The following is a 21,701-nucleotide window of genomic DNA, read 5'->3' on the forward strand; positions in this document are numbered from 1 at the left end:
GTGAGCCTAACTGCTCAGTCTAATATCACAAACACCACGGACCACCTTTGTTGGAACTGCTTTCAGAAATCAATGGCACCTTATTTTTAATATCCTCAGTAAGCTTCTGGTTCAAGATGATGGGTGAAGCACATGCTACAGCCTTTCCTTGTCACCCCCAGTCTCTGAAAGTGATAGAAAAGATAGTTTTTACCTTCATAACTGAATTATAAGACAAGAAGTGTAGCCCTCCTTGGGCCAGAAATTCTGGTAGTGTAAAAAATGTTGGGATCAACCCAATGAAGGAAACAAATCAAAATACATATGGGAGAGAAGAGTATCCCTCCATAAGCAGGACAAAACCCAGTAGGGCTCCACACTGAAGGCCATGGATAAAGGAAGCTGGAGAGAACCAGGGGCAACCAGCAGATTGAAGAGCTGGCCTCAGGAGCTCTTATGCATCTTCTCTCCTCCTACCAAGTGGCAGCTGAAGTGGGACTCTGCCCAAAGAAGCTATGGATAGGGAGGAGTGGGGCTGGAGACACAGAATATACCCAAGCCCTGCAGCCTCGGCGCTAAGGTATTCTGACTAGTAGCATGCCTTCCCCACTCTTCCTGAAAAGAGAGTACAATCTGCAGCAGAATATCTGGCTTCTTCCAGTCCTTCCCCAAAAGGTGGGAGAACAGAAACAGCCCAGCTAACAAAGAAATTCAGCCACAAAAATGAGCATATAGTTAAGACTCACCAAATATTTGGTGACTGCCAATACCGTGGAAGGGAGTTTATTTCACGAACTGTAAACAGAAGAGTTTATAATCGACGAAACAGGGCTCTAGAATGTGTTGCATCAACAGCCTCAAAGACACCAGCAGGCATTGCATCCATCAAAGGATGAACAGATAATGGACATTAGTACTTTGGCTTTTGAGATATAAATCTGAATGAATGGACTGAAAAGCCAAATACATAACAGTTGAAGTGATGGCTGGGAAATTCAGTCAAGGAAGTACCTTAGAATGTGGCACACAGAGATAAAAGAGATGAGAAATACAAAAGAGCAGGTAAGAAACAAGAAGGATGAATCTGTCAGACCCAGTATTTGTCTAACTGGCAATCTAGGAAATATTCAAAGAAATATGAGCTAAAGATATCCCAGAATTGAAGAGGACCTCCTAAATACTCAGCACTATAAATAAGTCACAGGTATCTCAGTGGGGCAAGGTTTTCATCCACTGTAGACAGACTTGATTTGGGAAGCAGCAGAAAGCCATTTTAAGCCCAATGTAGTGGAAGAGATCATCAAACTCCATTCTTATTGACAATGAGATATAAGCTAAATTAGACGGAAATTTAAGACATTTTTGCAAGACTCATAAATTAGTTCTGAAGATGCTTGCTGCCTCGACTGTTAGCACCCACACATACAGTTTAGCTAGTAGGATTTCCTGTTTTCTTAAAACTTCCTCTAGTTTCCTTGTATAGGAGTATACATATGCTAGCTTCCTAGCATAAGAGTATCTACACAAATTAGAAGCCAAGGAGTCAAGTAAGAGAGCAATGCCTCTCCTGCATCCTCCCTCAGCATCCTCACCCCTACTTCTGGTTCCACCAGTGGAAATTATTAATGCTTCCCAATGTGACTCCAGCTCCTTTGGTCTCATCATCCCAACTACACTGCTCGGTCCTACCTCCAAGCATTGCCAAAGCCCTCTTTTCTGCTCACCATCAAAATCCTAGCCACGTTCCAAGGCTCGGCACAAGTCCCACCTTTCACATAAAGGCTTCTTGGGCCGCCTTCTGTGCTAGTATCTCTTTATGCTTGTGACGACATCATGCTTATTAGTATTTCCTCCTCCTAGCCTGCAGGCTCCCACAGAGTGGAAAGAGTGCCACACGTGAACAGTTCCACCAAACTGCTTCAGGTGCCTGTTAAAATGAGAATACCCTCAGGAGAGACAATAAGCTGAAGGATTAGCCCCTGGAGACTAATTGTTTTGGTGAGATGATTTCCTCTGACTGGTCAGGGAGAAGGAAGCGAGTGGATAGGAAATGAAGAGAGAGAGTACAGCCAAGGAAATGTGGTGGAGAGTGGCTCTAGAGTTGTACTCATGCCACATCAGTGTCCCACGACCACCAAATTACTCCACGGCACCGGGGTCACAACTGCTGACACATGGACCACCAAGGAAGCTTAGAGATCATCTCATTCCCAGGCCCCTCAGAGCATCCAAGAAGGTGCGGTTACCTGCCTGCAAGGACACAACTCCAGTCCAGAGACTCTGCTCTTACCAACTGTACCCATACTATCCCTTATTACCCATACTCTCGTGGGAGACTGAAGACTAACGGCAGTAACAGCGTTTATTGAACTCCATGTGTTTCATATAGATACTCTGGTAAGGCTTCAACATGCTTTATCTCTTTTCCTCTTCACAGTTACCATATCAAGAAACACTATTATTTCCCCAGTTTTTCTGATAAGGAAACTGAAGCAGAGCTGTAGCAGTAAATGTACTCGCACAGTGATAGGGAGTCCATCTGAACCCTGGAAATCAGATGGCGCTGGCAGGGGTGCAGGAGGAACTTTGAGTTCCCCCCGTCAATTGTTTTCTCATTCTCTGAACCTGCAATGCCTTTCCCTCAACTTGATGTCTTGAAAACAATACTCCTCCTTCAAGTCCTGCTCATTAGGCCATACCCAGACTTCCCAGGATAATCTCTCCTCTACCCTATCATTGATCATGCTTCTGGTTGAACAATTGTAATTTGAGCTTATATTAACAGTAATAGGGCTTCCCTTGTAGCTCAGTCAGTAAAGAATCTGCCTGCAGTGCAGGATACCTGGGTTCAATCCCTGGGTTGGGAAGATCCCCTGGAGCAGGAAATGGCAACCCACTCCAGTGCCTGGAAAATCTCATGGACAGAGGAGCCTGGTGGGCTGCAGTCCATGGGGTCGCAAAGAGTCGGGCACGACTGAGCGACTAACGCTAACACTTAACGGTAATATGAATGACTCTGTCTTGTCCAAATTAACTTCTTGAGGGCAAGGGCCTCATATGGTTCATTGCATTATTCCCAGGGACTAGAACACTGGCTGGTAATTGTAGATATTAAATTTTTGGAGTGAATACAGTAGTCTGCATGGGCACTTGCTCTCGATGAGACAGGCTCCCCCATGGCAGAAACCCAGAGATCCCATCAGTCTGGATGCCCACTGAGGCTTAGGGCAACTGTGGACAGTGTCAGTATGAAGTGGGTCCCGGACGTGTCCCTCATTCTCCCTCTAAATATTTCTCACTGGCTCCGCTGGCTGCATAATTTACCACTGTATCAAGCCTTCCTCATCTGAAAGATGTTGGCGCCCGGTGAAAAGTTAAATGACATCAAAGTTCAAGGAGATTTCATTCACTTAACAACCTGGAAATCACACTCTACTGGTCAACAAAGGTGGTTCTGATCTGGAAAGAGCCTCTGGGACATTGGAAACCTGAAGTAGTAGGTGGATAAAGGATCTTAGGAGTTGTAAATCCTGCAGGGAGTCCAGAACCCAGCATTGTATTCAAAGTATATTGATTACTGAGTGTTTCTCCACAGCTTTCATTAGATTCTTAGAATGATGCGTCTGGGGCTCTAAAGAGAATGAGAAGAGCCAGCGGAGATGGCCAAACCTGGCCACTTGCACCTCACATTCCCTGACATCCGAGGTCAGTGCCAGGTACATGAGCCTGTAGGTGACACTGGCTGGCCTGAGGGTAATCGTGCAAAAGAGCCAAGGAAGGTGAAGAGGGAGAACGCACTGGGGAAATCTGTGAAGGGAAGCTGAGAGAAAGGGTAAGAACCCTGGGCATCAGATCCACAGCTCAAAGAGGTCATGTGGCCCAATCCCCTTGTTTTATAGATAAGGGAAGGAGGTCCAGAGAGGTTAGGTAACCCCACTGTTTGAGGTCAGTCAGTGGCTCCCTCACCAGAGATTGGCCCTGCTCTAGGCCATTTCTATGGCCTCACAGTTTGTTCATTAAACAACAGATAAGCTCACAAGTAAAGGCCGGTATTGCTGCATTTATCTGACTATTTGGGTGGTGGCTTCGGGCCAATTCATTGCTGGAATTTGGCATTTGGAATCAGAGATAGGGTAAGGAAAACATCCCTCTGGGCACATGTGAATGCATCATGACCCCATTAAGAAGCGTAGCTTGTCAACTGTTCATTCATTCCCTTCACCAACATTTACTGAGCACATACTAGGTACAGGCACCCACGGTGTCTTCATCAGAGGCTCCAGAGAGGAGTGAATAGTGAGGATTTGCCTTGGAGGAACTTGCGCTGTGGTGATGACGAAGGACATCCCACTGCAGAGGCAGCTTTGTTACTGCCCTTCAAAGGACTTATCACAACCAGGTAGGTGAGCCAACGCAAGGCCTCTGGGGACCTCGATGTGGTAAATCTTGGACACCAAGGCTCAGACGTGGCTATGAATCTTGCCACAAGAAAGAGGTTCAGTGGCCTCTGGCTGGTGGCCCCGGGGCTGCCCACCCCTGTTTAGGAACCTTTCAGGTTGGTTTTGGAGTTGCGGAGTCACACAGCTCTGTGTGCCAGGGAGACTCTGAAGCTTGAGGAGCAACAGCCGAAACTGCTGGTGCCCAGTCCCAGAGGTTTCAGTTTGACCCTGGGCTCAGTGAATCCTGAGGCAGAGAGGATCCACATCCTTGACTGGGGCCCCAGGGAGGCTTGGGGAGTGCACAAGGTCACAGGGCTAGTTAACCACAGAGCCTAGACTGGAACTTGGGTTCATGACTCCAAATCCCACTACTGTGATGCTGTCACTTCTGCATTTCCTCACCTCAGGTAAAAAGTCAAAATTGGGCTGAAAAATCCCACTACTAATAACCCTTTGAGGCCAGATAACATGTTGTGAAGCCACTCAGTCACGTCTGACTCTTTGAGACCCTATGGACTGTAGCCTACAAGGTTCCTCCCTCCATGGGATTCTTCAGGCAAGAATCCCAGAGTGGGTTGCCATTTCCTTCTCAAGATAACATGTTAGATCTTTTAAAATTGAGTTGAAAAGTGAAGTGGTGGGAAACCTCTTGAACTGCTGCTATGGGAATGATGCCCAGCCTGGCCTGTTCTGCCTCTCCATGAGACAGGCTCAGCCTGCTGGTGAGAAAAAAGTATGGTTTGGATGTCAAGTGGCTCCTTACAAAAGGCTCTGAGGATGCCATGGGTCTCCAGTCTCTCGACATCAAATCCCACCCCCCCCCACCCCCAACCCAACTTGTCTCATGGCCTGAAAAGGCCATCATCTAGAAGGCTCTTCAGGGGGTCAATGTTGATACTTTAAGACAAACTCACCTGGGGAAGGATATCAGATGCAGCCTACTGGGAAGACAATGGATTGGGTGTCTGAAGGACAAGAGGGCAGCCTCGGACGGGTGAAGGTGAAAGCTGAAGTAAAAGGGCAGTCAGTAAGCAGCTGTGGAGAAAGGAGCAGTTTCACAAGCATGCATTGGAGTCATGGGACCTCAAAGATGAGTAGGAAAGCCCCAGGCCTGCCCGACACCCAAGAGCTTTGGGTCTGTGTGTTCATGTGAAACGTGGATTTTGGTATTTACTAGAGAGGGAAACTTGCCTTTCAGGCTCCATCAACTGTCTTTCCTATGTGTAAGGAAAGCTTGTGGCTGAGGTCTCCCTATGGTGCCCTAAAGGAGAGTCCAGGCCAACCACACAATCTTTATCCCACCAGATCTCCCTTGTTGGTTTCTATTATCTCTCCTCCAGAATAAGAAATTCCCAGGGGCTCACCTGAATGCCTGCTAGGAAAAATGACTTACTCACCAGTGTCATGACCCCAACGCCAGGACATGGAAATCAGATCACAGAATGTGCACACGGAAAACTTTTCCCACTTTTAAGTGACCATTGACAAGTGATCTGGCTTCTCTGGATCTCATGTGGTTGGTTCAGTTTTCAAAGGAGAGAACTGTGCTATTGTAAGGTCTTGGAGTTTTGCTCCCCCCACCACAACCCCGCCTGCCATCCCAGATCTGATACTCTGTGTTTCCTCGATGTAGAAGTTCATGGGCAGTTTTGCCTCCCATCTTACAGACTTGTGGTCCTCACATGATGTCCTGGTTTACAGCACCTTCCTCAGAAAATTTTCCACATACCTCCTGTATCTGAATGTAGTGCCTTGTTCAGACAGGGCCCTAAATGTTTAACGAGAGCCTCCACAACTCTAATGACTTGGCAGTCAAAAGCAAGAGTCTCTCATGACCCACATCAAAGGGAAAGGAGGAGGGATGTTTCTACTAGGTGAGAAAAGGCTCAAGGAATAAGAGGAAGACACAGACCGCTCCTGGGAGGCTCGCAGGGCAGAACCAGTTGAACTCGGGTGACATGGGGGAGACATGAGGTAGGTTATCTGTGGTTCAGTGAGGCGTCAGAGTGTGGGTAGAGAGAGCCAAGAAATAAGGCTGACTAAGGATAATTCTGGAAGCCTTGTAGTTATGTGGAAGCAAAAAAAGTTTTTAATGGGATCGATGTAATGAAAACTGAGTTGGAAAACAATCTGGCAGCAGCGTGCAGGATGAACTGAAAGGGATGGTCTGAAGAGCAGGATGTCAGGTGACAATGGAGAATAAAAACCTGCATAGAGATGGAAATGGTTCAAACACAGGGGACAGATTTGTAGTGAGCACATGCATAGCCCTGGACACTGTTTCCCCTGTGGGACATAGTTGTAAAGGATGTAGATGCAGACCCCCAGCCTTGGGGGACTTCATCTTCCAGGAGCCAAACAGAAGGGAGACAACCCTTAAGAATGAAGACTTCATTTTATTCAGCAAAGGATTTGAGGAAACATACACATCCAATTCAGAAGGATAAATATAAATTTAACTGTTTTCCTTAACATCCCTTTAGATGAAACAATGATTTGTGTGTGACTGACCTTATAAACGGAGAAGGCAATGGCACCCCACTCCAGTACTCTTGTCTGGAAAATCCCATGGATGGAGGAGCCTGATAGGCTGTAGTCCATGGGGTCACTAAGAGTAGGACACGACTGAGCGACTTCCCTTTCACTTTTCACGTTCATGCATTGGAAAAGGAAATGGCAACCCACTCCAGTGTTCTTGCCTGGAGAATCCCAGGGACGGGGGAGCCTGGTGGGCTTCTGTCAATGGGGTCGCACAGAGTCGGACACGACTGAAGCGACTTAGCAGCAGCAGCAGACCTTATAAGTCACTCGTAGTTGAAGGCCTGGCGCCACAGCACGACTAGGCAAAGGCAGCTGCAGAAGGGATTTGCACACCAGGTCCAAGTGTGCAATGCCTGAAAGGCTGTGGTGCTTGACACTCAGCAAAGGCTGCAAATGGGCTGGAGTCTGGATTGGACCCATGGAGAGATGTTATGTTTGGCATCACATCTGAAAATCTGAGAGGAGTCCTGGGCTCTATAACATCTACCCATCTCCACAACTGTGTCATCCGTGTAGTCCTTGAAGTCATCAGATCTTGGGAATGCCAAGAGTGGAATGAAGGGTCCACCAGAAAACTTCAATTTGGGGAGATTTTTCCCAACAGAGGCTTTTGAAAACCACTGGATATTAGATTTTAAGGTAATGTTTTGCAAAAGTCTACAAGGAAGACATTAATTTGCATTCAACTGACCACTGAGAATACGTTTTGATCATTAATGGAGCAGAGGATAGGGTTAAGGTCCATCTCAAAAATTAAGATATGGGTTCAAAGGTAAAGGGAAATCTTGTGTTAGAGACAAGACATTTTTAGGGAATATCTTTAGAACCTTGTGATAATGTGTTTAGACTGGGATATGGAGCAAATATTCCTAGAGGGTAGGAAAGTAAGGGTAAGGGGTAAGTAAAGAAAGATTTTGAGAATGACTGGGGAAATGATATATGAGAAAGTTGGGGTGGGAGGAGAAGTTTAGAAGGAAGTTAGTGGATTTGGTTTTAGCCATAAATGTGGAGTGATGGTGAGACATCTAAGTGCTGATGTTCACTAGGCACTTGATATTTCAGATATGGGGGTAAAGAAAGAGGACAGGGCCAAGAAGGGAACTGAGGGTGGGTACGCACACAACAGAAAGAGCTAAAGTCAGGAAAATAAATGAGTTCTCAAAAGGAGTATGAAGCCAAGGGCTAAGCTCTTAGGCTGGGAAATGCTCAGGGAGCTAGGAACAGGTACAGAGGAATTTCTTATTACAGAGGAGCAGTGGGAGAAAAGGAAAAGCCTATCAAAACAGCCATGGGCAAACAGATACAAGAAGAGATAGCCAAATGGGTCCAAAGCCATTGGAGTGAAATCAGATGAACAAAGATGGAAGGGGAAAAGGTACAGTCTAGGAGGTAGGAAGGGCATTAAAATCTCTGGGGACTGATGGGAGTGTAGGTAAAGCAGAAGCCGGAAGTTATGAGGAAATGGATTTAAGGGAAATGGTAACATGGGTTATTTGGAAGAAAAAGAAGTTAGCCTGCAAAGAAGATAGGAGGCCAGAGATGTAAAAGGAAAACAAGGAGAGGCAGCCAGGAAAGAACCAGGCGTGTAGTGAGAGGACACGGAAAGTGTGTTTGGGTTAAGAGTATGGGCTTTCAGCTCTCCCAGATTGGTGCTCACCTCCCACTTTACCACCTGCTTTGACATGCTGAGGCCCAGTTTCCTCATCTGTAAAATGGAGGTATAATGAACTCATTCTAGAAAGTTGTTGTGGTGACTGAGCCCTAATACATGTAGAGCACTTGGTGAAACATTCCGGGTGAGAGTGAAACTGATGCTACAGATATCTGGTCTTGTCCACACTCTTCAAGGGACTCTTGACACCCACATCCAGGTTGTTTGTTTCTCTTGTAAAACAGCAATAACAGCTGTTATAACTTTTTCTAAAAATAGAAAAAATTAGTTTTTGGAGATTCATGCCTTTTGAACATTCTCCAGCTTCCATCTTCCTCTCTCTCAATTATCATAGCATCCTAGCCACGCCTCCTTGCTCATCAAAAATGCTAGCACTTAGCCATGAGCAGCCTCTCCTGGTTTCTTGTTAGATTTGGGCCAGTCCTCCCCCACCTTCTTTTTATAAGTTTATCCTCTATATTCTGTCATCAAATTTTGGTGTCCCTTAAGACACCCTTCTCAGTCTATACACTTTCCATAGCCCATAAGTCAGCTTAGACCTCTTTCCTGAATTATAAATTGTATATTGCCTCTTGGATATTCCAAACCTCAAAACTGGTCCAGGCTCAGAAAATGGCACACCACCCCTCTAGATACAAAGTGTGGAGACTTAGAAGGCATACTTAACATTTTCCTTTTTCCTCAAATCATTGTGTTTATATCATGACCACCATGCCAATTTAACCACCAAATATCTCACAAACCTGTCCACTCGTCTGTTTCCCAAGACCACGATACTGCCTTCTATTGCCTGAAAAACTATAGGAGTCTCCTCCACCCTCTCCAACACCCCTCCTCGCACTGTGTTCTTCCCACTGAAGTCAGAGATTTGTATTTTTAAAATGCAGGTATGACTTTGTTGATTCCTTGCTTAAAGCCCTTCGGTGGCTCCTCATTTCTCTTAAGACAAATTCTAACCTTTTTAATATTCCTACAAAACTTTGCACAGGTGTATGTTATCACTTCAGCTCAGCCCCAGTGCACCCCACACTCCTCCTGCTCTCCGGGCCCCAGGTCCCCAGCCTTCTTCCTGTGCCTTGCTGACCCTTCTTTCTGCTTTACATCATGCTCACCCTCGCTCTGCTCCCATTGGTCCCAGGTCGCCAGTCTCATTCCAGAGCCCCTCCTTGAGATAGGACCCTCTGCAGCCATAGGTCTTCCTGTCCTCAACTGGATGTTCTCACTCACTTGGGGGAACCATTCAATAAACATCTGTAACTTCTCCAAGACTCTGTCAGTCCCTGGGGGCTGAGGTCACATCTGTCTTCCTCCTTGCAAGAGCCCCAGTAGTCAGGCTTCTATCTATGGAGACTGAGATCAGAAGGTGTGTTAGGGAAAACCAAGGTGACTGGGTTGTGGGGGCATGAAAGAGAGATGGGCCAGGTGTACTAGAGAGAATGAGGAGGGCAGGCTTGGCACCCAGCGCTCAGACCCTAGGTGGCTGTGTCTTCTCCCTGCTGGGCAGGTCACTGCCATGCTGCAAGGTAGGATTTGATAGGGTCTGGCCAAGTTGGACAGCACTTTTGCAAGGTAAGAGCCTGCCTTCATACCTTGCAGAGGGTCAGGGCTGTATCAGGGGATCTGGGAGGCCCTTCCAGCACTGTGGGGCCCAGAGTATATTCTGACCCCAAGACACTGGTACACCCAGCCTCTGCTGTGCCCCCAGCTGACTTTACCCTTGCTCACACTGGGGACTCTGTACTGGTATTTCTTTATCTCGAGGTTGTAGGGCATTAAGGTGGTAGGATACCTGTGCTCCACGCAGCATGGGAGCACGGGCCTAGTTCAACAGGAGGCCAAAGTCTCTGCTTGGTACGATGTGGGATGCTTCAGTGAAGGAGACCACTCTGCAAACAAATGCCTGGAGAGCCAGGTATGTGAGATGGCTTTTGAAGGTACGTAGCCACATGTGTGTATATGTATGTTTGTGGGTGAGGGGAAACTCTTCCTGGCACAGGGACGTATAAGTAATCTCTCTGAAGTTCTAGGACCTTACTCCATTCCTGTACCATAGCTCAAAGGCCTATGTTCAACCTGTGTGGCCCACTGGAATGTTCTATTGGACAGGAAAACCAATATGCAAGGCAGGGAGAATCTTTAAGGACCTTTCCATTCAGAGGTCAGAAACGCTAACTTTTTAAAAGGGAGTTGTTCTGAATAGGCTGGGAATGAATATACATAACTGAAAGGTCCGTGAATGTAGAGACCAAATGAATCCCATAACAGGGAGCTAATGCCATGATTCAGAGCATGGGCTCTGGAAACAGACTCCACAGGTTCCAATCCCACCTCTACAATAACTAGCTGGGTGCCCAAGGGCAAAACACTTATCCACACTTCAGTTTTCTCATTTACAAAATGGGTACCATCATACTTAGCCTACTTATTGTGAGGATGAATGACTTACTATTTGTAAAGTGCTGGGAACATTGTGTTGACACACAGCAAATGCTTTGTAAGCATTAAAAAAATTCTCATCCGTTGGGTCTTTAGTGCCCTTTGAGGCATCTTTATGACATATTTTTGAGGAAGATGAGGAATCAGGCTTCTTTGCCCCTGCAAACATTTAGACATACAGGCAGTGCTAACATTGTACAGTAGTGCAGGACAGTAAAATGACCATGCAAGCTGAAACCATGCAAGATAATCCTAAAAATTGTTCAGTTCAGTTCAGTTGCTCAGTCGTGTCCAACTCTTTGCGACCCCATGAATCGCAGCACACCAGGCCTCCCGTCCATCACCACCTCCCGGAGTTCACTCAGACTCACGTCCATCGAGTCAGTGATGCCATCCAGCCATCTTATCTGTCGTCCCCTTCTCCTCTTGCCCCCAATCCCTCCCAGCATCAGAGTCTTTTCCAATGAGTCAACTCTTCGCATGAGGTGCCCAAAGTACTGGAGTTTCAGCTTTAGCATCATTCCTTCCAAAGAAATCCCAGGGCTGATCTCCTTCAGAATGGACTGGTTGGATCTCCTTGCAGTCCAAGGGACTCTCAAGAGTCTTCTCCAACACCACAGTTCAAAAGCATCAATTCTTTGGCACTCAGCCTTCTTCACAGTCCAACTCTCACATCCATACATGACCACAGGAAAAACCATAGCCTTGACTAGACGGACCTTTCTTGGCAAAGTAATGTCTCTGCTTTTCAATATGCTATCTAGGTTGGACATAACTTTCCTTCCAAGGAGTAAGCGTCTTTTAATTTCATGGCTGCAATCACCATTTGCAGTGATTTTGGAGCCCAAAAAAATAGTCTAACACTGTTTCCACTGTTTCCCCCTCTATTTCCCATGAAGTAATGGGACCAGATGCCAGGATCTTCGTTTTCTGAATGTTGAGCTTTAAGCCAACTTTTTCACTCTCCTCTTTCACTTTCATCAAGAGGCTTTTTAGTTCCTCTTCACTTTCTGCCATAATGGTGGTGTCATCTGCATATCTGAGGTTATTGATATTTCTCCTGGCAATCTTGATTTGTGTTTCTTCCAGTCCAGCGTTTCTCATGATGTACTCTGCATAGAAGTTAAATAAGCAGGGTGACAACATACAGCCTTGACGTACTCCTTTTCCTATTTGGAACCAGTCTGTTGTTCCATGTCCAGTCCTAACTGTTGCTTCCTGACCTGCATATAGGTTTCTCAAGAGGCAGGTCAGGTGGTCTGGTATTCCCATCTCTTTCAGAATTTCCCACAGTTTATTGTGATCCACACAGTCAAAGGCTTTGGCATAGTCAATAAAGCAGAAATAGATGTTTTTCTGGAACTCTCTTGCTTTTTCGATGATCTAGCGGATGTTGGTAATTTGATCTCTGGTTCCTCTGCCTTTTCTAAAACCAGCTTGAACATCTGGAAGTTCACGGTTCACGTATTGCTGAAGCCTGGCTTGGAGAATTTTGAGCATTACTTTACTAGCGTGTGAGTTGAGTGCAATTGTGTGGTAGTTTGAGCATTCTTTGGCATTGCCTTTCTTTGGGATTGGAATGAAAGCTGACCTTTTCCAGTCCTGTGGCCACTGCTGAGTTTTCCAAATTTGTTGGCATATTGAGGGCAGCACTTTCACAGCATCATCTTTGAGGATTTGAAATAGCTCAACTGGAATTCCATCACTTCCACTAGCTTTGTTCATAGTGATGCTTTCTAAGGCCCACTTGACTTCACATTCCAGGATGTCTGGCTCTAGGTCAGTGATCACACCATCGTGAATATCTGGGTCATGAAGATCTTTTTGGCACAGTTCTTCTGTATATTCTTGTCACCTCTTCTTAATATCTTCTGCTTCTTTTAGGTCCATATCATTTCTGTCCTTTATCAAGCCCATCTTTGCATGAAATTTTCCCTTGGTATTTCTAATTTTCTTGAAGAGATCTCTAGTCTTTCCCAGTCTTTCCCATTCTGTTGTTTTCCTCTATTTCTTTGCATTGATCACCGAGGAAGGCTTTCTTATCTCTCCTTGTATTCTTTGGAACTCTGCATTCAGATGCTTATACCTTTCCTTTTCTCCTTTGCTTTTCACTTCTCTTCTTTTCACAGCTATTTGTAAGGCCTCCCCAGACAGCCATTTTGCTTTTTTGCATTTCTTTTCCATGGGGATGATCTTGATCCCTGTCTCCTGTACAATGTCACGAACCTCATTCCATAGTTCATCAGGCACTCTAAAAATTGTACTGTGATCTATAAAAATTTTCTTGAAACATGAAAAACTCTATTACTATAGTTGTTAAGTGTATATGGAAGTGTAAAAAAAAAAAAACCAGTATTTTAATACATTGTAATATAAACATTCAAACATTGCAATTCTTAAAGTGTTTTTTTCTTTGTAAAAAATATTTAGCAAGAGTATGTCAGCAGTCCCTGCTGTCTTCTTTTTGTAGAACTGGAACATTTTTTTCTATGCCTTGCTGAAAAAAAGCTGTAATATTCCTCCTTTATAAATTTGCATCAGCTTCCAATATCTTATACTTTGTGCTCCCAATATTGTAATATCTCTCTGAGAGTTTCTTAAATGAGAAATTTTTGCTCTCAGCACTTCCTCTGCAACATCATTCTCCTTCACTTTCTTCACTTATGCTTTTAACACTGGTTTCAGGTTTCATCAATGTAGACAGAAACCCTGAGGGTCTTGACTGTCAGGAAGTCACAAGGAGCTTACTCAGAATGAGCTTTACTTACTCAGTAAAATTTCAGTCTGGAAACTGAATACCTAAAAACTCAATCTGTTCAAAGGAACTGCTCACTAACAAAGGAACCAAATGATAATAGACACAAGGCTGACTTTTCAGTCTCAATTTACATATATTTTTTAAAAAGGAAAAAAACTACCCAACATATGTGCAAGAAGTTTTAGTGCCTTGCACTTAGCTGTTAATGATTACTTAAATAGTAGAATAATAGGATGAATCAATAGCGTGAATCAGGCAACTGAATGAATTCAACTATGTCATGAAATTTCTGTTCTTGCCAGAAATGTGTCCTTGATTGCATATCTAAGATCTCATATAGATAAGGGGAGAAAAGTAATTATATATACTTCGGAATCTGATGAAAATTATGGCTTCTTTCCCCCATAAAAGAGCAGATATAACATTTTATTCAGTATTTCAAGGAGTTTGCATAACCCCTGATATCCACTTAAAAACTTCATTAAGAATCTAGAACTTTATCGCTAGGTAAAACTCAGCCAGTTGGATCATAAAGAAGGCTGAGCGCCAAAGAACTGACATTTTTGAACTGTGGTGCTGGAGAAGACTCTTGAGAGTCTCTTGGACAGCAAGAAGATCAAACCAATCAATCCTAAAGGAAATCAATCCTGAATACTCATTAGAAGGACTGATGCTGAAGCTGAAGCTCCAGTACTTTGGCCACCTGTTGCGAAGAGCTGACTCATTGGAAAAGACCCTGATGTTGGGAAAGATTGAAGGCAGGAGGAGCAGGGGACAACAGAGGATGAGATGGTTGGATGGCGTCATTGACTCAATGGACATGAGTCTGAGCAAACTCTGGGAGATAGTGAAGGACAGGGAAGCCTGGCATGCTGCAGTTCATGAGGTCACAGAGTCAGACATAACAACTGAACAACAAAAACCCAGCCAAAGTCTGTTTCAAGAACACTGCAAGTCTTGGAAACTCAGAACACTTTTCAAGGGAAGATAATCCTTGGAGTAGTCACCTGGGACCAGGAACTGAATGGAATGGTTGCTCATTCTTCATTACATAAGACTATTCAATATAAGTCTCTTCAACAAACTACAATCCTTGAAACTCTCTTCTGAGAGTATAGGTATTAGAAATCCTTATTGAAAAGAAAGACTCAACACTACATTGTTGAAAAACACTGCAGAGGGGAGTGGCCAAGATGGCAGAGTAGGAAGACCTTGTGCTCACCTCCTTCTGTGGGCAGTCCAAAATTTTGATTATTTACAGAGCAACTATCCATGAAAGTGATTTGAAGTCTAGTAGAAAAGATCTATAGCTCAAGATTTAAAGAAGGAACTATAATATGGGTAGGAGGAGCATATATATAGTAAAGTCAAGACCGATACCTCCAGGTAGGTGAACCCACCAACAGGAGGATAATTACAATTGCAGATATGGCCTCCAATAAATGAGGGGTCCAGCTTCACATAGGACTCCTCAGTCTGGGAGTTCTACACTGGGAAGATGAGCCTCCAGAACATTTGGCTCTGAAGGCTAGTAGGGCTTGCTTTTGGGCTTCCCAGGTGGTACTAGTGGTAAAGAACCTGCCTGACAATGCAGGACACTTAAGAGATGTGGGTTTGATCCCTGGTTAGGAAGATCCCCTGGAGGAGAACATGGCAACCCACTCCAGTATTCTTGCCTGGAGAATCCTGTGGACAGAGGAGCCTGGTGGGCTACAGTCCATAGAGTCACAAAGAGTTGGAAATGACTGAAGCAGCAGCAGAAGCAGGGCTTGCTTTCAGAAGCCTCAGAGGATTGTGGGAAATAGAGACTCCACTCTTAAAAAGTGTACACAAAACCTCACGTGCTCTAGGGTCAAGGGCAGAAGCAGTCATTCAAAAGCTAGCAGGCCCACTGGTGGATCTTAGAGATGCTCCTGCAGAATCAGTAGGCAACTGAACCTCAATTTGAGGATGACACTAGCAGCAGCCATTTGGGGGTGTGGATCCCACCACAAGGATATTGTTGCTGGTAAGCACCATTTTGGAATCCTCCATCTAGCTTATTAGTGTCAGGACCTGGCTTATCCCCACCAGCCCATTGATACCAGTCCTGGAAACTCCCACATCAGGTGCCTAGGCTAGATGGGGACACATCCCAGCCTACCAGCAGGCCTGTTTATATACAAACCCCTGAGCCTCTAGACACCCTGGAACATGGCCCCCCAACCAGGGAACCAACATTAGCCCTGGACCCAGTTTCACTCATCAGGGAGAAACCAGCCCTGGGATCTCCTGGGCCCCAGCCCTGCCCACCTACAGGCCAGCATCAACTCTGGGACCCCTGAAGCCCTACAGCCAAAGACCCCGAAGACCAGATCTTCCCACCACTGACCTGGAAGTAACCTCAAGACCTGACTTCACCCTCCAATGGGTGGACAACAGCCCTAGGACCCCCTGGGCCATGGTTTTACCCACAGGCCGACGGACACAGCTCTGGGACCACCAAGGACCTGCAGCTGGCTGTGTCACAATCCAGTGAACTCACCAGTGTGCCAGCACCAGAAATGGGAACCCCTAGGCCTACAGCCAGAGAACCCATGACCTGACTCTGCCCATCAGTGGACTGGCAGTAGTGCCAGCACCTGCCCTTATTGGTGGTTGGGCACCAGCCCAGGGCCCACCCACCAGCAGGCAAAACAACCAACCCAGGATCACAGTAGCCCCAGAGGCAGCTATGTCAAGACCCAACCTACCCACCAGGAGATTGGCACCACCCAGGAATGCCCTGGGCTCTGGCCCTGGCTAACAGCAGGTCTACAGCAGATCCAGGACACCTTGGGAGGACACCCTGGGAGGACATCCTGGGAGGACAACTCTCAGCCAGCCAAGTCAGGATTTGACTATGAAATATGTCAGAAAGAAACGGGGAGAGGGAGAAAATTCAGAGTTGTTAAAATTCATTCACACTTAAAAAATCAACTCAAAATGACTGTGTGTATATATATATATATATATATATACACACACACACACACATATACACACACATATACACACACATACATATATGCTCATATATATATTACTATATATAAACATTTTGGTAACTAGAAATCAAAAATCTATAGTAGATATACACAGAAAAAAAGAGGACTCCACACATAACACTAAAAATAGCCATCAAATTACAAAGGAAGAGAGAAAAAGGAATAAAAAGCTTCATCAAACAAAAGAGAATTAACAAAATAGCAATAAATATATAACAATGAATTATTTTTTTAATCTGTTTTTTGGGGGCTGTGCTACATGATATGCAGGATTTGATCCCATGTAGTTCCCTGATCAGGGACTGAACCTGTGGCCCTTGCATTGGAAACATGGAATCAACAACTGGATCACCAGGGAGTAAATAATTACTTTAAATGTAAGTGGAGTAACTGCGCCAATCAAAAGACATAGAATGGATGAATAGATATGAAAACAAGACCCATATATATGCTGCCTATAAGAAACTCATTTCAGATCTAAAGACATACAAAGTGAGGGGATAGAAAAGTATATTCCATGCAAATAGGAAAGAATAAAGCCAGGACGCCAGTGCTTATATCAGACAGAATAGACTTTAAATACTGTTACAAGAGACAAAAAAAAAAAAAGCTACATAAAGATCAAGGGCTCAATCCAGCAAGAAGTTTAACAATTATAGTCATATATGCACTCATCATCAGTTCAGTTCAGTCACTCAGTCATGTCCGACTCTTTGTGACCCCATGAATCGCAGCACGCCAGGCCTCCCTGTCCATCACCAACTCCTGGAGTTCACTCAAACTCACATCCATCACGTTGGTGATGCCATCCAGCCATCTCATCCTCTGTCGTCCCCTTCTCCTCCTGCCCCCAATCCCTCCCAGCATCAGAGTCTTTTCCAAAGAGTCAACTCTTCCCATGAGGTGGCCAAAGTACTGGAGTTTCAGCTTTACCATCATTCCTTCCAAAGAAATCCCAGGGCTGATCTCCTTCAGAAGGAGATCAGACTTCAGACTGGTTGGATCTCCTTGCAGTCCAAGGGACTCTCAAGAGTCTTCTCCAACACCACAGTTCAAAAGGATCAATTCTTCGGTGCTCAGCTTTCTTCACAGTCCAACTCTCACATCCATACATGACCACTGGAAAAACCATAGCCTTGACTAGACAGATGTTTGTTGGCAAAGTAATGTCTTTGGTTTTCAATAAGCTATCTAGGTTGCTCATAACTTTCCTTCCAAGGAGTAAGTGTCTTTTAATTTCATGGCTGCAGTCACCATCTGCAGTGATTTTGGAGCCCAGAAAAATAAAGTCTGACACTGTTTCCACTGTTTCCCTATCTATTTGCCATGAAGTGCTGGGACCAGATGCCATGATCTTCGTTTTCTGAAAGTTGAGCTTTAAGCCAACTTTTTCACTCTCCTCTTTCACTTTCATCAAGAGGCTCTTTAGTTCCTCTTCACTTTCTGCCATAAGGGTGGTGTCATCTGCATATCTGAGGTTATTGATATTTCTCCCGGCAATCTTGATTCCAGCTTGTGCTTCTTTCAGCCCAGCATTTCTCATGATGTACTCTGCATATAAGTTAAATAAGCAGGGTGACAATATACAGCCTTAATGTACTCCTTTTCCTATTTGGCACCAGTCTGTTGTTTCATGTCCAGTTCTAACTGTTGCTTCCTGACCTGCATATAGGTTTCTTAAGAGGCAGGTCAGGTGGTCTGGTATTCCTATCTCTTGAAGAATTTTCCACAGTTTATTGTGATCCACACAGTCAAAGGCTTTGGCATAGTCAGTAAAGCAGAAATAGATGTTTTTCTGGAACTCTCTTGCTTTTTCGATGATCCAGCAGATGTTGGCAATTTGATCTCTGGTTCCTCTGCCTTTTCTAAAACCAGCTTGAACATCTGGAAGTTCATGGTTCACATATTGCTGAAGCCTGGCTTGGAGAATTTTGAGCATTACTTTACTAGCATGTGAGATGAGTGCAATTGTGTGGTAGTTTGAGCATTCTTTGGCATTGCCTTTCTTTGGGATTGGAATGAAAGCTGACCTTTTCCAGTCCTGTGGCCACTGCTGAGTTTTCCAAATTTGCTGGCATATTGAGTGCAGCACTTTCACAGCATCATCTTTGAGGATTTGAAATAGCTCAACTGAAATTCCATCACCTCCACTAGCTTTGTTCGTAGTGATGCTTTCTAAGGCCCATTTGACTTCACATTCCAGGATGTCGTGATTATCTTGGTCGTGAAGCTCTTTTTTGTACAGTTCTTCTGTGTATTCTTGCCACCTCTTCTTAATATCTTCTGCTTCTGTTAGGTCCAGATCATTTCTGTCTTTATCGAGCACATCTTTGCATGAAATGTTCCCTTGGTATCTCTAATTTTCTTGAAGAGATCTCTGGTCTTTCCCATTCTGTTGTTTTCCTCTATTTCTTTGCATTGATTGCTGAGGAAGGCTTTCTTATCTCTCCTTGTATTCTTTGGAACTCTGCATTCAGATGCTTATATCTTTCCTTTTCTCCTTTGCTTTTTGCTTCTCTTCTTTTCACAGCTATTTGTAAGGCCTCCCCAGACAGCCATTTTGCTTTTTTGCATGTCTTTTCCACAGGGACGGTCTTGATCCCTGTCTCCTGTACAATGTCACGAACCTCCATCCATAGTTCATCAGGCACTCTATCTATCAGATCTAGACCCTTAAATCTATTTCTCACCTAAATACATAAAGAGAAATATTAACAGACATAAAGAGAGAAATTGACAGTAATACAAAAATCGTAGCGGACTTTAACACCCCTCTTACATCAAAGGACAGACCATCTAGACAGAAAATGGATAAGGAAATATTGGCTTTAAATGACATATTACACCAGAATATATTAATAGATGTATAGAACGGTCTATCGAAAAGTGATGCATGTGCATGTAAATCATTCTCCAGGATAGATCACATCCTATGCTACAAAACAAATCTCAGTAAATTTAAGAAGATTGAAATAAAATCATGCATCTTTTCCAGCTACAAAGTTATGAGCCTAGAACCCAACTACAAAAATGCATAGAAGCTAAACAATATACTAAACAGCCAATGGATCACTACAGAAATCAAAGAGGAAATTTAAATATCTGGAGACAAATGAAAATGAAAGCAAATCATAAAGGTAAGAGCAGAAATGAAAGAGAAACTTAAAAAGAAAAGATCAGTGAAACTAAGCGCTAGTTCTTTGAAAAGATAAGATTGGAAAACATTTAGCCATACATCAAGGAAAAAAAAGAGGACCCAAATCAATAAAATCATAAAAAGTTACAACTGACACCACAGAAATACATAGGATCATAAAAGATTACTACCAGTTATATGCCTATAAGGTAGATAATCTAGAGGAAAATGACAAATTCTTAGAAGTCTACAACCTCTTAAGACTGAATCAATAAGAAACAGAAAATATAAACAGACCAATTACTAGCTATGAAATTGAATCAGTAACACAAAAACAAAAACCTCCCAACAAAAGTCCAGGACCAGATGGCTTCATAGGTGAATCCTACCAAACACAAGATAATCTAACAGTCTTTTCAAACTATTCCAAAACTTTTCAGAGGAAGAAATACTTCCAAACTAATTCTACAAGGCCAGCATCACCCTGATACCAAAACCAGATAAAGATAACACACAAAAAGAATATTACAGACCAATATCACTGATGAACATAGATGCAAAAATCTTCAACAAAATATTGGAAAGCCAAACTTGACAATACATTAAAAGGATCATACATCATAAATAAGTGGGATTTATACCAGGGATGCAAAGATGGTTTCATATCTGCAAATCAGTCCATGTGATTCACCACATTACCAAACTGAAGAATAAAAATCATAAGATCATCTCAATAGATGCAGAAAATCTTTTGACAAAATACAATATCCATCTATGATTAAAAAAAAAACTCTCAACAAAGTGAGAATAGAGGGAACATAACACACTAAAGCCATATATAACAAGCCCACAATTAACATCATACTCAATGTTGAAAAGCCGAAGTATTCTTTAAGTTCAGGAGCAAGGATGCCCACTCTTACCACTTTTATTCAACATAGTTTTGGAAGTCCTAGCCACAGCCAACAGAGAAGGAAAAGTTACAAATGGAATCTACATTAGAATGGAAGAAGTAAGACTGTCACTGTTTGCTAATGACTTGATAATACACATAGAAAATCCTAAAGACACACCCAAAAAATTTACTAGAACTCATCAGTGAATTCAATGAAGTTGCAGGAGACAAAATTAACATGCAGAAATCTTTCTATACATTAATATTTATTAATATTAATATTTAATAATATTGCATTTTTATACAATAAAAGGCACACTACTAGAGAAAATTTAAAAAATAATCCCATTCACAATAACATCAAAAAGAATAAAGTACCTTGGAATAAATCTAATCAAGGAGGTAAAAGACCTATACTTGGAAAACTATAAAGACACTGATGAAAGAAATTGAAGATGACACAAACAGATGGAACGATATACTGTTCTCATGGACTGGAAGAACTAATATTGTTAAATGATCATACTACCCAAGGCAATCTACAGATTCAATAAAATACCTATCAAAAGATAACATTCTTGAAAGAACTAAACGAGTAATTCTAAAATTTGTATGGAAACTAAAAAGACCCCCATTAGCCAAGACTATCATAAGAAGAACAGGAGGTATCACACTCCATGATTTGAAACAAAGCTATAATCATCCAAATAGTATACTTCTGGCACAAAATCAGACACATGGATCAAAGGAACATAGTGGAAAATGCAGAAATGACTCATTTCTGATATGGGCATGTAATCTACAACAATGAGGAAAAGA

At 43.5% G+C, this 21,701-nt stretch overlaps 1 protein-coding gene across 1 annotated transcript in view; it reads left to right on the forward strand.

The window, feature by feature from the left end:
• Positions 1 to 4,234: 4,234 nt before the first annotated feature.
• The window catches only part of CYP19A1 (cytochrome P450 family 19 subfamily A member 1), a 54,382-nt gene continuing 36,915 nt past the window's right edge, over positions 4,235 to 21,701 (forward strand). The window contains 1 exon segment of the mRNA NM_174305.1: positions 4,235 to 4,378. The gene's annotated coding sequence lies outside the window, so the exon portion shown is untranslated.

This window comes from Bos taurus, chromosome 10, assembly GCF_002263795.3.
Source record: "Bos taurus isolate L1 Dominette 01449 registration number 42190680 breed Hereford chromosome 10, ARS-UCD2.0, whole genome shotgun sequence".
Classification (NCBI taxonomy): Eukaryota; Metazoa; Chordata; class Mammalia; order Artiodactyla; family Bovidae; genus Bos; species Bos taurus.